This window comes from Corvus hawaiiensis, chromosome 26 (assembly GCF_020740725.1).
Source record: "Corvus hawaiiensis isolate bCorHaw1 chromosome 26, bCorHaw1.pri.cur, whole genome shotgun sequence".
In the NCBI taxonomy this organism is placed as follows: Eukaryota; Metazoa; Chordata; class Aves; order Passeriformes; family Corvidae; genus Corvus; species Corvus hawaiiensis.
Window position 1 is genome coordinate 40,129,940 of NC_063238.1, and position 13,830 is coordinate 40,143,769.

Genomic DNA, 13,830 nt, shown 5'->3' on the forward strand with positions numbered 1-13,830 from the left:
TTTCTTTTATTTATTCATTTTTCTATAAGCCTTGATTAACAGAGCAGGGAACAAGAAGTCCAAAGAACAGAGACGAAAGGAACGCCTGCCAAATAACTATAACTGGTACATATGCACCCATCTGAGCCAAGCAGGGTGGGCAATTAACAAAATCATTTAATCCATTCTTTCCAAGCTCTTTTCAGGCAAAAGGGACATTCTAGTCAATAACTACATACAAGAGATTTAAAGATCTCTTAAAGAAACAGATTACTGCAGGATTTTTTATATTTTAAGGGGGTTTTTATCTCTGCCTGCAGAGGAATGGTGTTAGGGGTTATGAAATATCTCTGCCTATTCCATACGTACACCTTGCATTAGTAGAATAATTTGGTTAATGTGTTAAGGGTCAGGTAAAGAGCCACATGAGGTAGCTTTTCTGTCACTTCTTAAAAGCTGCAGCCTGCTTCATTGTGTCTGTATTTTACAAACGTGTATGCTGGCATTTCTAAGTAAGATTTATGGCAGCTTGCTAAATGCAGAAGATTGCTTAAAATAATCACCAAGCACTTAGCCCAGCCTAGCTTTCCTGAGACCTAGAAGCATTTTAGTGGGACAAAGGACTGGCAACACGTTTGAATTCAAAGCATTTAAAATCAGAATGCCTTTTTCAACAGTATCATGTCAAAAGGCCTTCAATAATCTGCCTAGATTCTTGCAGTGAGACCATTACCAGTCATTACGGTTCCTCTTGTTGATGTATATCCGGTTCTTTGGCTTTGGGAAAACCACTGTTTTAGACATGTGACAGCAAAGCAGCAACGGAAACACTTTCTGCTAGAAAATCCCTGCAGAATCACCAAAAAAATAAAATAAAGGCATAAAATCTTTTGCATCCTACTACTGAGAGAACACATAGTAATTGGATTGCTCTTTGGTTACTCTCGAGAAGAAATGCAGGGATCCATCCTCTGTAGGAACTCACTACCTCAGAGCACAACACACTTGCAAGTCAGGACAGATATCAAATACTTCTCTTCCTACCTCATTGTATTTCTTGAAGCTGAACCCTGATGTAAAGATGAATGGGATGAGGCCGTTCAGCAGAACATGGCATTCTCTGGGATCTATTCCCAGGGAATGTAAATTGACAGGTATCTGCTGACTTAAGCTGGGAGAAGTCAAGGTGATCTACAAAAGCAATCAGTCTGACAGTTTAGACCTGACTCTCCTTCCCAGGGAGGTGACCTCCTCTAGGCATTTGGTGCCATTTCAAACCTGTGGGAAACTATGTGTGAGAATACCAGCAGCAGATCTGAGAAGACTTAATAGCAGTTTGTCATTTCCTGGGAGATTATCAAGTCGAGATTCAAGAATGGCAGGGTCTTCCTAGATCCTTATGTTAAGGATGATGTTTCCCTCAGCGTTGCCAATGCATCCAGCACCAGGGGTTGAAGCTAAGAAGGAACCACAGGGAGACTCACAAAATGTATCATCTCTTTAGCAGGCAAAATTTTTCCTTATTTCCTTAGCCCTGAACAGTGAAGATCTGGGTGTTGCTCCAACCTCAGCAATCACAACCAAATAACCCAGCTCCCCTCTTACATCATGGTGTGTCTGGGATGCTGGAAAAATCCAAAGGAGGATTAAACATTTGGGGAAATGTTTGAAAGAGAAGACTAGAAGACAAAAAAGGAAGGGAAGGGCCTTTGACCATTGGAGAACCTTTTATCTCTCTAGAGTCAGTTAGGGTTTTATTGGTTCCCCCTTAATTGATTAACATGGAAGAAAATATCATTCAGAAGGGCAAAGCAGAGACTTTTTTGTTTTATCAAGTATATATAAAAAAAGTGTAATCCCTATGCTCCATGAAACAGGAGGGTAGGGGTGTCTTATATAGTCCTGAGATCAACTGACGTGGAAAAATGAGATGAGGATGTGCACTGACAATTTACAACAGTCCAGAAACATTTTGATTTGCCTCTAGGTGAGGACAGGAAAAAAAAAGAGACAAGGAAACAGCAACAAAAAAGCAACCCAAAAAAAAAAACCAAAAACAAACAAACAAACAAAAAACAAAACAAAACAAAAAAACCCCAGCAGTCATAGGGACAAACAGTCCTTTCAGGACATCAGCCTGAAATAGGTTTCACGTAATTTTTATATCCTACAAAGGTGAAATAAATCTGAGGGACAGCAGACAGGACACAACAACCTAGACAACCAGAGGTCCATTTTCTTCCCACATTGTCTGTCTGAAATAGCCTTGTGAGGGCTTCATGTCATTTGTCACCTCCACCTACATATAATTCCCAGGGAAGGGCACAGATAGAGACTGGCATCTCTGCAAATTCTTCATACCTGTCTAATACCAGCAGCATCTGATAACCTCCATGGTTTCCTGGAGAAGGGAGATGACAGGCAAAACAGAGAGAGAGAGAGAGAGAGAGAGAGAAAGCAAGAGCATCATGAAGGTTTGAAGGGGGCATGAAGCTGGAGCAGGGAAAGCTGGGGATGAAGCAAGGAAGGATTGATGAATTCCTAAAAATGAGGGTTGGGGTGGATGTTACAGAAACCTTGAGGTGAGGGGAGTTGAAAAGTGGAAAAGCAAGTCAGAGCAAAAATCATGCTTGGAAGCTGCTTGTGGCGGTTAGATGTTGATTTTCTCTTAAATCCTTTTAGGTGGGCAGCTGCCTGAGGCCAACCCTGCAGACACCAGGAGTAAAATCCATTTTGCCACGTAACTGCAGGATAAATCCCATCTGAAGGAGAGGTAGGCAGAGAGCAGAAAAAGCCCAATACACACAAACCACTTTGCAACAGAATGCATTCAAATTCATCATTTCCAGTGTCAGTAGGAGATCCTTTGGTCACAGTACTGAACCTGGAGTCACCACAGACACAAATAATGATGCTATCCAGGTTTTAGCTTAGACATCACATATACAGTGTCTGGATGATTTTTCCCCAGGCTCTGGGTAGTCAGTGCCGCCTGACAGAGCAAACAGTCCACCAGCTTTCTGACAATGGCAGTGCAAATTTCTCCATTCCTCAGACTGAAGTCTTTCTGCAGGCTTTTCTCAGCCTGTCCATAAATCCCTCTTCACACTAATTTATTGTGCTGTGCACTGTGAATTCACATGAAGACGGCTTCATAAAAGAATATGCAACCACTCTTATGCCTGAAATGGCATAAACAAGATTCAGTGTAAACAAGGACGAGGACTGAAGGCATAGAATCAGTGGGATGTCAGGTCCCGTGACTAAATTAGTACAATGACAGCCACTCTGAAATTTGTCTTTTCTAGCAAAATGACGAGGTAACCTGAAAGTCTCCATGACAACACAGCCCAACCTTGCATTACAAGATGCTTATGCAAGAAAGCATCTAAAAGTATAGTGCCTGGGGAAAGCCTTCCAACAAACAAACTCCACAGGGTTTCAGCTGCTTCCCCTACCTTATTCATATTATTTTCCATGTGTTTGGGGTTTTTTTTTCTTTTCTGAAACTTCAGATAAGAAAGGAATTTTACACAGTCTTCTGATTATACGATTGCTTGCTATTTTAAATTAAAAAGGCATGCACAGAAATGTCGAATAACACAGAATCATAGAATCGTCATAGAATGGTATGGGTTGGAAAGAACCTTAAGGATCATCTAGTTTTAAACCTCTGCCAGGAGCAGGGATGACAGCCACCAGATCAGGCTGCTCAGGGTCCCATGTAACCTGGCCTTGAACACTTCCAGGGATGAGGCAGCCACAGCTTCTCTGAGCAACCTGTGCCAGGGCCTCACCACCTTCACAGTAAAGAACCTCCTCCTAATACCTAACCTGAATCTCTCCTCTTCTTAAAACCAGCCTTCCTTGTCCTATCACTATCTGCCTGTGTAAAAAGTCATTCTCCCTCCTTTTTGTAAGCCCCTTTTAATACTGGAACACATTTTACTCTGGTCAAGGTATTAAAACCTCACATCTTAATACATTTTTGTTTTTCCAGAAGAGCTGTGTTGGCTTTTAGTCCCCACAACAGTGCCATCAGAAGCACTGTTCTTCACAGTGCATGCAATCTCAAATATAAGCTACTGAATTTAGATAGAATTTGCTTTAATACAAGATTCTTCTATGGCAAAAGAGGGAGTGCTTTTACATCAGAGGGGTTCTCACCCATGGCAGGGTACACCTGCCTACATGAAGATGTCTGATGCCACTGAAGATGCACCAGGCTTCCCTGCTGGCCTCCAGCTGTTACTCCAGAGGAGATCAGAGCCCCTACAGCTCTTGTGTCATATCCAGCTCTGTGTGAATAACTCACAGAACAATCAACCCCCAAGTGAGGGGCCTGAGAGCTAATGCTATCTGCCACTACCAGAGTCAATAAATAGTCTTCAGATGACAGGATTTCATCACATAAATCTTACCTAGTACATATCATGAATAAAAATAAGCAATAACCAAAATTATCCAAGTGCTTAGTGTAGATCCCATCTCTAGGAAGCGCCCGGACCTTTCCAATATCAGGGTCCATTCCACTGATTTCAGTGTTACAGGGAAATTGCAGAGAGTCTGAAACAAGTGCAAGAATCTGGAGCTTGAAGCAGTCTCTTTTCCCACAGGTTGGCCAAGTTTCCCAGCAGAGCCTTCCACTAGGATCACAGAAACACAGGAGGAGCGGAATATTAAAAGATGTCTTATTACATTAACATGACTGGAGAATTATCCTGCAAACAAATAAGCCAGGCAGGGATTATATAAGCTTTAATATAATCTTCTATCAGAGCTGAGCAGTCCCCAATCAAGCTAACGATGGAAAATAGTACTTAATGAATCTGTAAATAAATATCAGCAAGAGAGATGGCAGGGCTAAAGAATACCTTATCAGTGAAGGTCTGATCTCCAGAGGAGAGTTAAAAAGAGCAAGGCAAGATTAGAAGATTAGATGCCAGAGCATCCCAGCTCACTAATGGACATTCCAAACACCCAGGAGGGCACCCAGAACCTTCTATCTTCCTTCAGTAGCTCTTACCATGCCCCTCCATCTCTGGCAGTTTCTCTGATGTACAACATCAGTAAACACTCAAAACATTCATCAGTTCAAACATCCTTTGAAGTCTCTCCTTTCACACACATTTCACTGTGTTTAAACCACCACAGACACTCCAGCAAGTTCTCCCTGACATTGCCTTTGATTAGAAGGGTGTGTACCAAGTCCAGCAAACAAGAGCTATGCACATTGAAGGGTCTGTGGAAAAAGTTACCTGAGTTCACAGCAGCAAGGAGCTCACCCATAATGAGTGAACCATTAGACTCCAGCCAAGCCAGATAAAGGGTAAGCAAAAGCTCCACAGAGGCCAAGACTTCAGGTGAGTCAAACAGGATGTAAGGTTTAGTCATTCTGCTGCAGGGGAAGGTGAGAAGATGCTTTCCCTGGGAGCAGAGTTGGTCATCTCTCTCTTGTGGGACACCCCTCCACAATAAAAACATTTTAATGGTCTGTTTCGGATGCCACCCACCCCTCTGCCCACATCCTGTTCCTCTGTGAGCACTGCTGACACAACCAGCCTGTACAACCATCCGAGTACCTGCCCACAGTTCTGTTCCTTCTGGAAATGATTCTGCCATGGCTCTCCCAGCATGACTCCAGGAAATTCTAATGAGCCATACAAAAACACCCTAAAAAAATTCAACCACCAAGACATACAACCTACCCTTCCACAGACTGCATCATTATTCCTCCCTTAGCTCTTCACTACAATCTACCACTACAGAAATCCTCCTTTTCCAGCTACTCTCTGGAATAACTTTTGCTGCTCCAGAAGCAGCAGACACATAGATAATTTTCCCAGGAAGAGGGGAAAAAAACCCCAAACAAATCTGAATAGTCTCATATTAGAAAGTCTAATTCCATTTCTATGATTAGCATAATACAACTGTGTATAAACCCATAACTTACAGGGCAACTTTACACAAGCCACTGAGCTGGAAAGTCAAGCAGGGAATCAGCAAATAAACAAACAGATTACTCTTTTCATTTTGTTTGAATAATTTGTTTCAACAAGGCTTTATTACATCATGCCTCATTATGGATACTAATATACCAAGGTCCTCAAGGAAAGCTCAGACTAACATCACAATTTCCACATGCAGTACAAAAGAAATAATATTTTGGAAGTTCCATAAAACCCTTATTTATCAGTTAATCTCTTACACTGTTACCTTTGTCTCAACTAGACAATTAAACAATAGGATGGTGAGAACACAATGCCATCATCACGGGAAGACAATACATTAACGAAGTTACTGATTATGTGGTATTTCACCTCCTTTTTGTCAGCTTTTGACAGCTGATCTTGACACCTCACTCAAAGAGGAGTCTTCAATGCATTTCAATTACAGGAAGACAATAACCAAAATTTTGCACAATAATGAGCTAACGTCAAGACTGACAGACAGCTTGGAGATTTGAGGTGTCTCCTTGCACAGAGAACAATATTGATCTGCAACATCTATTTTCAACCCTTACTTTATCCCTTTATCCTATTCTAATGCAAAATAACTTTTTTTTTTTCCTTTCTAAATCTGTTTTTCTCTATCTTCATGCTTTCCTAGTTCAAATAACTTACCAGTTTCAGCAAGCTTGCTCTTCTGGGTGGCGTCTCTTAAAAATAAAAATACGTGCCTTAGGAGGCAGAGTGTTTATAGGAGAAGCTCCACCACAATCTAGATTATGTTAAGTGGTGGGAAGGACTAAGATCCCAAACATGTGCATACATATTCATTTACACCCACAGCATCACTGGCAGCATTAGGTGAGCTCGTCCTGCTGCAGGTGCTGGCTCATGTCAAAGCATTTAATTTATGTGTATCATACTGAAGCTTGGATTTGTTTTGCTTCTTCTTCTGAAATGAACAATGGGGATAGTGCTGAATAGAATTTTGTTTTGAGATAACTACATTTTGCAATAATGAGATTCTGGTAAAACATATAAATGACCACCGTGACTATCAGCCTGAGTTAGATCTGGAAAAATGGCATTCAGGTGTGTTTGTTGGGGTTTTTTTTCTTCTTTCTCTTATGTGGAAAAGAACTATTCTGCTTTCTGTTTATGTGTCAGACCTGATATTTGAGAAACTGAAAGTCTAACTTCTGAAGTTGGAGCTATAAGTGATTCATTCCTCTGGAAAAGCAAAAAAAAAACCAAAAAACCAACAATAAAACAATACACTGAGATTTTAGTGTATTTTATAATATTTTTTGCATTTTCAACAATGTGCAGCGGTTTTGGGGAATAAAACGAGCATTAGAGCTGCTTGTTGCACCTGGATCAGGAGAGCTGCTGTGTTTCCTGAAATCAAAGAGATGTGATACCTTTTGCCAGCTGAAGTCCTTTCTAATTCAGAAATCTGTTTACAGAAAAAATATCACTGTGGTGACAGGGCTGCATCCAGCCCTTCTCTCCAGCCCTGAAACAAGACAGCACCTGGCAAGAACCTGCTGGTGTTAATGAGGTGATGTGCAAACACCGATGGTATCAGCTGCTCTGCTCCCGGGCAATGTGACTTTTCCTCTTGCCCTCTCTTCACAGAACCACGCAAGTGCCTCGTGTCAGGACTTGCCATTTGTTGTGTTTCTCCTGCATTTTCCAATCTCAGGTGCTGAGCTTTTCCTTTCTGTTCCCTGCTGTGAGGGCAGGTCATATTTCCAAAGAAGCGTATTTCAAACTTTTTTTTTTTTTTTTTAACCTTTAGCTCTTCTATTTTTGCTCCTGAAACAATTTCCTGGCCCCTCCTCATTATCCCTGTCCTAGCTTTTCAAGTTGCAGTCACATAGAAGCAGATTGGTTTGGGGTTTTTTTTTGTTTGTTCTGTGTTTTTTTTTTTTCTTTTTAACAAACAGAAGGACAGAGAAGATGAATCAGTCAATTTTTATCCCTCTGCAGGATTTAATTTCTTCATTACTATGCTCTTCTGAGTAATTTCAGAGAGGGTTACCTGTGTGTACTTTCACTGGTTTAAAAAGAAATCAAAACCCCATCCTTCTAACTTCCAACATTTATTTACTAATGTGTGTTATTACCTAGCTTAAATACCTCTGTTCCCTCTGTGGTGCTACCTTTCTTTTCTTCCAAGTATATTTATAGGCAGTTATCTCTACCCTAATTTCATTAAGCAAGGTCTCAGACTCCCAATTGTCTTAGTGTATTTGCACATCCTATTCTTCATAGCTCCATAACTGAGGGCTGAAGCATGGCTCTCCATCTAACATGAGACCTGGGAAAGAGCGTGGATGAGCTCTCCTGTTTTAGGAAAGCAGCCATACAGTTTCCTTCTCTTGTTCTTGATCCTTCAGCAGGCACAGCCCAGACCCACACTATCTGCTTTCAAAAGAAAGCACATCATGGGTGCTCTGTATCCCACAGCTGCAGGACCACAGTAACTCCACTCACAGTCCCAAATCAGCTGGTGACAGCTCAATACTCTAACCCACAACAGCATCCTTTTATTGGCACTATTCCTACATAGTTTCAAACCTTCAGCGATATAATAGAACTTGAATCACAGACTCACAGAATGGTTTGGGTTTGAAAGGACATTAAAGATCACCTCATTCCAGCCTCCCTGCCATGGGCAGGGACAACTTTCATTAGACCAGGTTGCTCAGAGCTCTATCCAGCCTGGCCTTGAGCACTTCCAGGTGTGTGTGTGAATTAAGTGATGGATTTAACATTTGCTTTAAAAGTAATTCCTGGGTCATGGGCTTTATTTAAGGTTTTCTCAGCCATATGGGAGCAGAGCCAGGAAGGAGAGAAACAGTTAAATCATTTGCTCTGTTTAAGGTTTTTCATTGATTTTGATGTGGGCACTGCTATGGAGTGGAGGTCTCTGTCAGGGAAGGTCCCTATGCACAAAAACAAATAACCAGCACACTCCCATTTCTGCGTCTGGAGAAGCCTGAGGTATAGCAAATTGTGATGAGCAGTTTAGGCAATGAGAGCCAACGTCTAAATCAGAGAGAATCTCAGCCTCAGTGTTGCTGTAAATCAGCACCAAAATCCCTTCCAACCAAACGACCCAGACGAGTGAGAAACATGAAGATTAAAGTAAAGCAGCATGCAAATACATGCAGTAGCTCACCAATGAATATAACAGCAGTTTCTGTTCATGGGAAAAGAGATTCCAAGTGTGAGTGATCCATTTTTTTCAAAGGACATTGCAGACTACTCTAAATTCTAACCCCTGAAAGGCTGCAATTTTGTATCTAAGAAAGCAGATGGCTGGGACTGGATGTGGTAAAATAATATAGGATAATGAAAGCTCTGGAGAAGATTCTTCCTTTCTCATGAGTCCAGATAGTTGTTCAAAGAAATTAAGAGGTGAGGAATGAAAGGCAGATCAAAGTAATGTCATTTTTAATTCACCCATGTGATTAAACTGTAATTAATTGCTACAGGATGGGGATGAGGCAAAAAAATGGCATAATTTTAAATTAGACAGAACATCTACACAGATATCAGAAGCATCCACAGTTATTTTTATTGATGATTAAAATTTTTAATTAAAATAATTCATCCTGTCAAAATATTAAGAAAGGATACTAAATCTCATCTGTAGGGCTTAAGAGACTTTCCAAATATTACAGGCTCTGGATGAGTCCTAGCTCACAGAGACAAATATTCACATCTTTCAATTGTTAATTGTAACATTTCCATCCTACCCCATGGTTTCAAATGAATGGGGCAGGGCCTCTTCTTCTCTTGAGCTAATTGGAATTGTTGAGCTCCAAACCATGCTGTACCTGTGCTCAGAGTATCCAAGAGCTGCACGTTCTCAGGACACATTGCTACTCATTACTTCAAAATATATTTCCATGAGCAATAGTATATGACTATTTGTCAGCCCAAAGCCCAGAATAAAAGATAAACTATATCCAGTTGTTTCCCGCTGGCCTCTCAGACATAAGAATTTCTAGCTTCTCTTCAAAATAGCTTCTCTTCAAAACTTCTCACCTGCTTGGTTTCCCATTAGCGTGCTACTGACTTGGTAAAAAAAAAAAAAAAAAATTCAAAGCAGCTTACCATGGAGACATGACTGTATATAGAACAAGTGTGACGTGTGGGAACCAAGGACTCAATGCAGAGATAGTATCTTTTTTTGGATCAATTCATGGGAACTCCAGAAGTGGTTTCTGTCTCACATGTATCTATGACCTGGTGGTGTTAACCTCAATGTACTTCTTCATATCCTCAGCTAAATGCTGTAGCTAATGACTTTAACATTCAGATCAATAATACCTTGAAACAGATTGAAATCCTTTTAGGGCAGGGCAAATTAATATACTGGCTCCCTGAGGACCCACCTTGTAGCTCTTCAGAACGGGTACAGCACAGGCATGGTACATCCTGCCTCGATCGTGCTGCTCTGCCAGCAGGGTCTGGTCTGATTCTGGGGAAACTGCTCCCAGGCATGACAGAATAAACCTCCTCCCTCTTTAATTTGACTTCTTAGGGTGCCAATTAGCACAGGTTGATAGGAACACCAGTATGGTGAGAAATCAATTGTATGCCCAAAGGTAGAGCTAAAACTCATTTCCTGCTTAGACAAAAAAAAAAAAAAAAAAATTCATGCAACTTTGTTACTGCAAAAATTAGCAACCCCAGTGCAATGCACAAAGTTGAACACATCTAACTTTAGTTCTTGAACTTTGAGGAGATTAGTTTTCTAGCTGCTATTGGATTAAACTTTATAAAGATCAAACTTTATTTTCAAGTGGCATGTTTCTTTACTAGGTCTGGTTAATTAGTTTTGCCATTTTGTCATTTTCTCCTGCGTATCTTGTGGGGTTGAGCCTACAGCAGAAACAAGCAAGAGACAACTAAAAGCATTTTTATCACTGACATTGCAGAGTGGGGGAATGCAGCAGGTTACACTGCAGCAGTAGAATTACTCCAGAATGACTTTTGGACCACACATGGCTTCCTCTTGTGTACCTTCTCAGTTTTTTTCTCTTTAAAATTGTCCCCTGCAGCTGATTCACCCATCATTAGTTACATACGATCCATCTTTGATGGCTAAGATGTGCCTAACATATTATTAACTAGAAGCTCTTGCTAGCCTCATCCAGCAGTATTTTCCAATAGCTGATTCCTTCCTCCTGCAGGAGCTCAAGATAACACCAGCTCTGATCCCTTTCTTTTGCACGTGAAGACTTCAGGCACTGGTACCTCGGTACTGCAGGTGCAGCCATGTGTACCTACGCACACGTGTATCAGAGCAACTGCATCCATGCCAGAAACCTTCTGCACACTCATCTAAAGGCAACACTGATGTGACCTTTCCTGGTGTTCAGAGTGCTGGGTTGAGCTGAACAGACCAGGTATTTCCTTTCAGCTACCTACACATTCCTGTATTTTGTTGGACATAAGATACATATAATTCCCAACAATGTGCTCTGTGCTTGCATATGCTCTACTGTGAGCCAACAGGATTTCAGGATGAGAGCCCCCAAAATCACAAGTTGCAAATTCCTTCTTTGGCTCCTATTTTATCCATGATGCCCCAGAAATAACAGGAGTTGCTCCAGGCACTTAACTCACTGCATCATGTGTATCCTGTGTACAGCTTTTTGCTTTGAGGGATCAGTAGCTGAACGTCTAAAGGATATCTAACCCAGGGAGGACACAGAAGTTAGCAATTCATCTTCCATTGTTACCAAAGAGGTTTTCATGGGGAAAACACAAGGGAAACATAAGCACTTCATAACTGTATTTTGTTTCCAGGCTCCTTACAAAGCACAGCTGGAGCAGTCACAGTGATGTCTTTCATTCAAAAACTCAATGAATAAACTATTCACAATCACATGGCAGACTCTCAAGATTAGTTCCCTTGCCCTGCTTCTGTTGATCTTAATCCACATCTCCTTGCCTCAATCTGCCTACAGGGTTTTGTTCCATGAAATACTAAGAGTACCTTTGGAAGTAGTGTGCACCTCATGTTGGAGTATTTGGGAATAGAGAGCCTAAAAAAACATTATGTGAACCCAATGACTACACAGAACTTCAGTCCACGTGCCCCCAACACTTCATTAATTTATATCTTCTCCCTTAGGTGCTCAGTGAAACATAGGATGGAAAGGTTTTCCCTTCTTCGTCCCAAGGGGAGATTTACCATTAAGCAAAACAATCACACTCACTCTCTTTTAACATAAAGAATTGATCACTATTTAAATCAAAGTGAAACTGCTTCAGTAAACTACAGAAGGGGAGCTACTCCACAGTGCTTTTGTGAGCAATAGCAGGTGCTTAAGCTCTTTTCCTCAGATTTGGAGTTCTGATTCTGTTTCCTTTAGGCAGAAGAAGGAGTTAAATCTCCCAAACCTCTGTGAGTGCTCTAGCTACTGATGTGTTGGATGAAAGGATGTTATAACATCTCTGTATGTCATGTTCCAGGACATTTTTGTAAGGGATACTCCAAGCCTTTCTACCAGACTGAGAGATATAGAGAGATGATCACCCTGAGAGACTGTTGATTTTGTTAAACATATAAGTAAATCAGGATTTACAAAACTGGGATGCTTCTAAACACATTCAAGAGAAGAGTAGGGACTGCCTTAGTAATTTACCTCCTGCAACTCAGTATCTGCAACCTTGGTACTTCCAGAGTAAGGGAGCTAAGCAGAGATTTACTGAGCAGGCACACCAAAGCAAGCAGGTAGCAAGGTTTACTCACCAAAGTCCTTCTGTTCCCTTGTCTCTGTCCATCACTAGTTTTCCAGAGCTGGTCCCTCTGCCTTTGTGGTTTATTTCAAGTAGCTATATGCTGTTAACAGAAATACATCTCTACACTAGTTGCCTTATATCCGAGGAGAGTGAAAATACTGTTCTATCATGAAGAGCAACCTTACGCTACTACCCATTTGGCAGTATTTATGTGGTATTTACTGGCTTGTTATTCCATGTGACTGTCCTGGGAAAGTGGGAATGAAAGCAGCTTCTCAGCTGTGCACCAGGAAAGCTGGATATGGTGTTAAGAAGCATGCTTTACTGAGGTTTTATCCCATAAGGCTGATTATCATTCATTTTTCATAATGATCCCAGCTAAACTTATGGTCCAATGTTGATCAGATCGTTCTTTCCATCCTGCCTCTGACGCAGAACTGCGCTCAGCTGGTTGCTACTTAGGGTTGTTACCTTTTAATTTTAGCCAGGAGAGAAATTCTTCCTTCTAAATATGTTCTTTCTTTAAAAAAACCCTCTCAAATGGTATTTCCACACCCTTGGCTGTGCACACAGGTGAAAACCTCCCTCTCTTCATCTCATTTCTGCTCTTTGGCTACCACAGGTTTCCTTTTGCACATTCACCTGGTTGCAGCTAATCTGGGCACACTGCTCTCACTGAGCTCCCTTTGATCATTTAATCTTCCTCTACACACCAGAAACAAGATCTTTTAAGCAGACTGATAATTTATGCCTCATCCCATTTAACTGTCTCTTTAACATCTCAAAACCAAACCAATTTCTGCTGCCGTTCCTCCACTTAACACTAAGGCAGTAAGGGAAGTACAGTACTGCTCCCAGCTTTCCTGCAAGTGATGGCATCCACCTCTTGCTCTGACATGATGAGCAGGATGCTGCCAGAGTAGGGATCCAGCTTTGCTGCTCCTCAGTGCTGCTATGCCTAGGTGCCATCGCATCGCATTTAAACACTGGTAGAGTTGTAATCACACAGGGGTTCATAATCACTACTTTTCTAACTCACCTGTTCTTACCATGAACCAAAGCAAATAGATAAAGCTAAATGTTTTATTTGAAAGGTTACCACTCTCATTATGGTTGCTTTTTCCCTTTATAAGTT

At 41.2% G+C, this 13,830-nt stretch overlaps 1 protein-coding gene across 5 annotated transcripts in view; it reads right to left on the reverse strand.

Moving 5' to 3' along the window:
* Positions 1 to 12,865, reverse strand: part of FAM135B (family with sequence similarity 135 member B) — a 272,998-nt gene extending 260,133 nt beyond the window's left edge. The window contains exon 1 of one of the 5 annotated variants that reach the window (XM_048286585.1): positions 12,706 to 12,865. The gene's annotated coding sequence lies outside the window, so the exon portion shown is untranslated. Of the gene's footprint in view, positions 1 to 6,602; positions 6,640 to 12,705 lie in introns of those variants that run through there. The other 4 variants (XM_048286583.1, XM_048286591.1, XM_048286588.1 and 1 more) reach the window with 4 other exon arrangements.
* Positions 12,866 to 13,830: the final 965 nt, after the last annotated feature.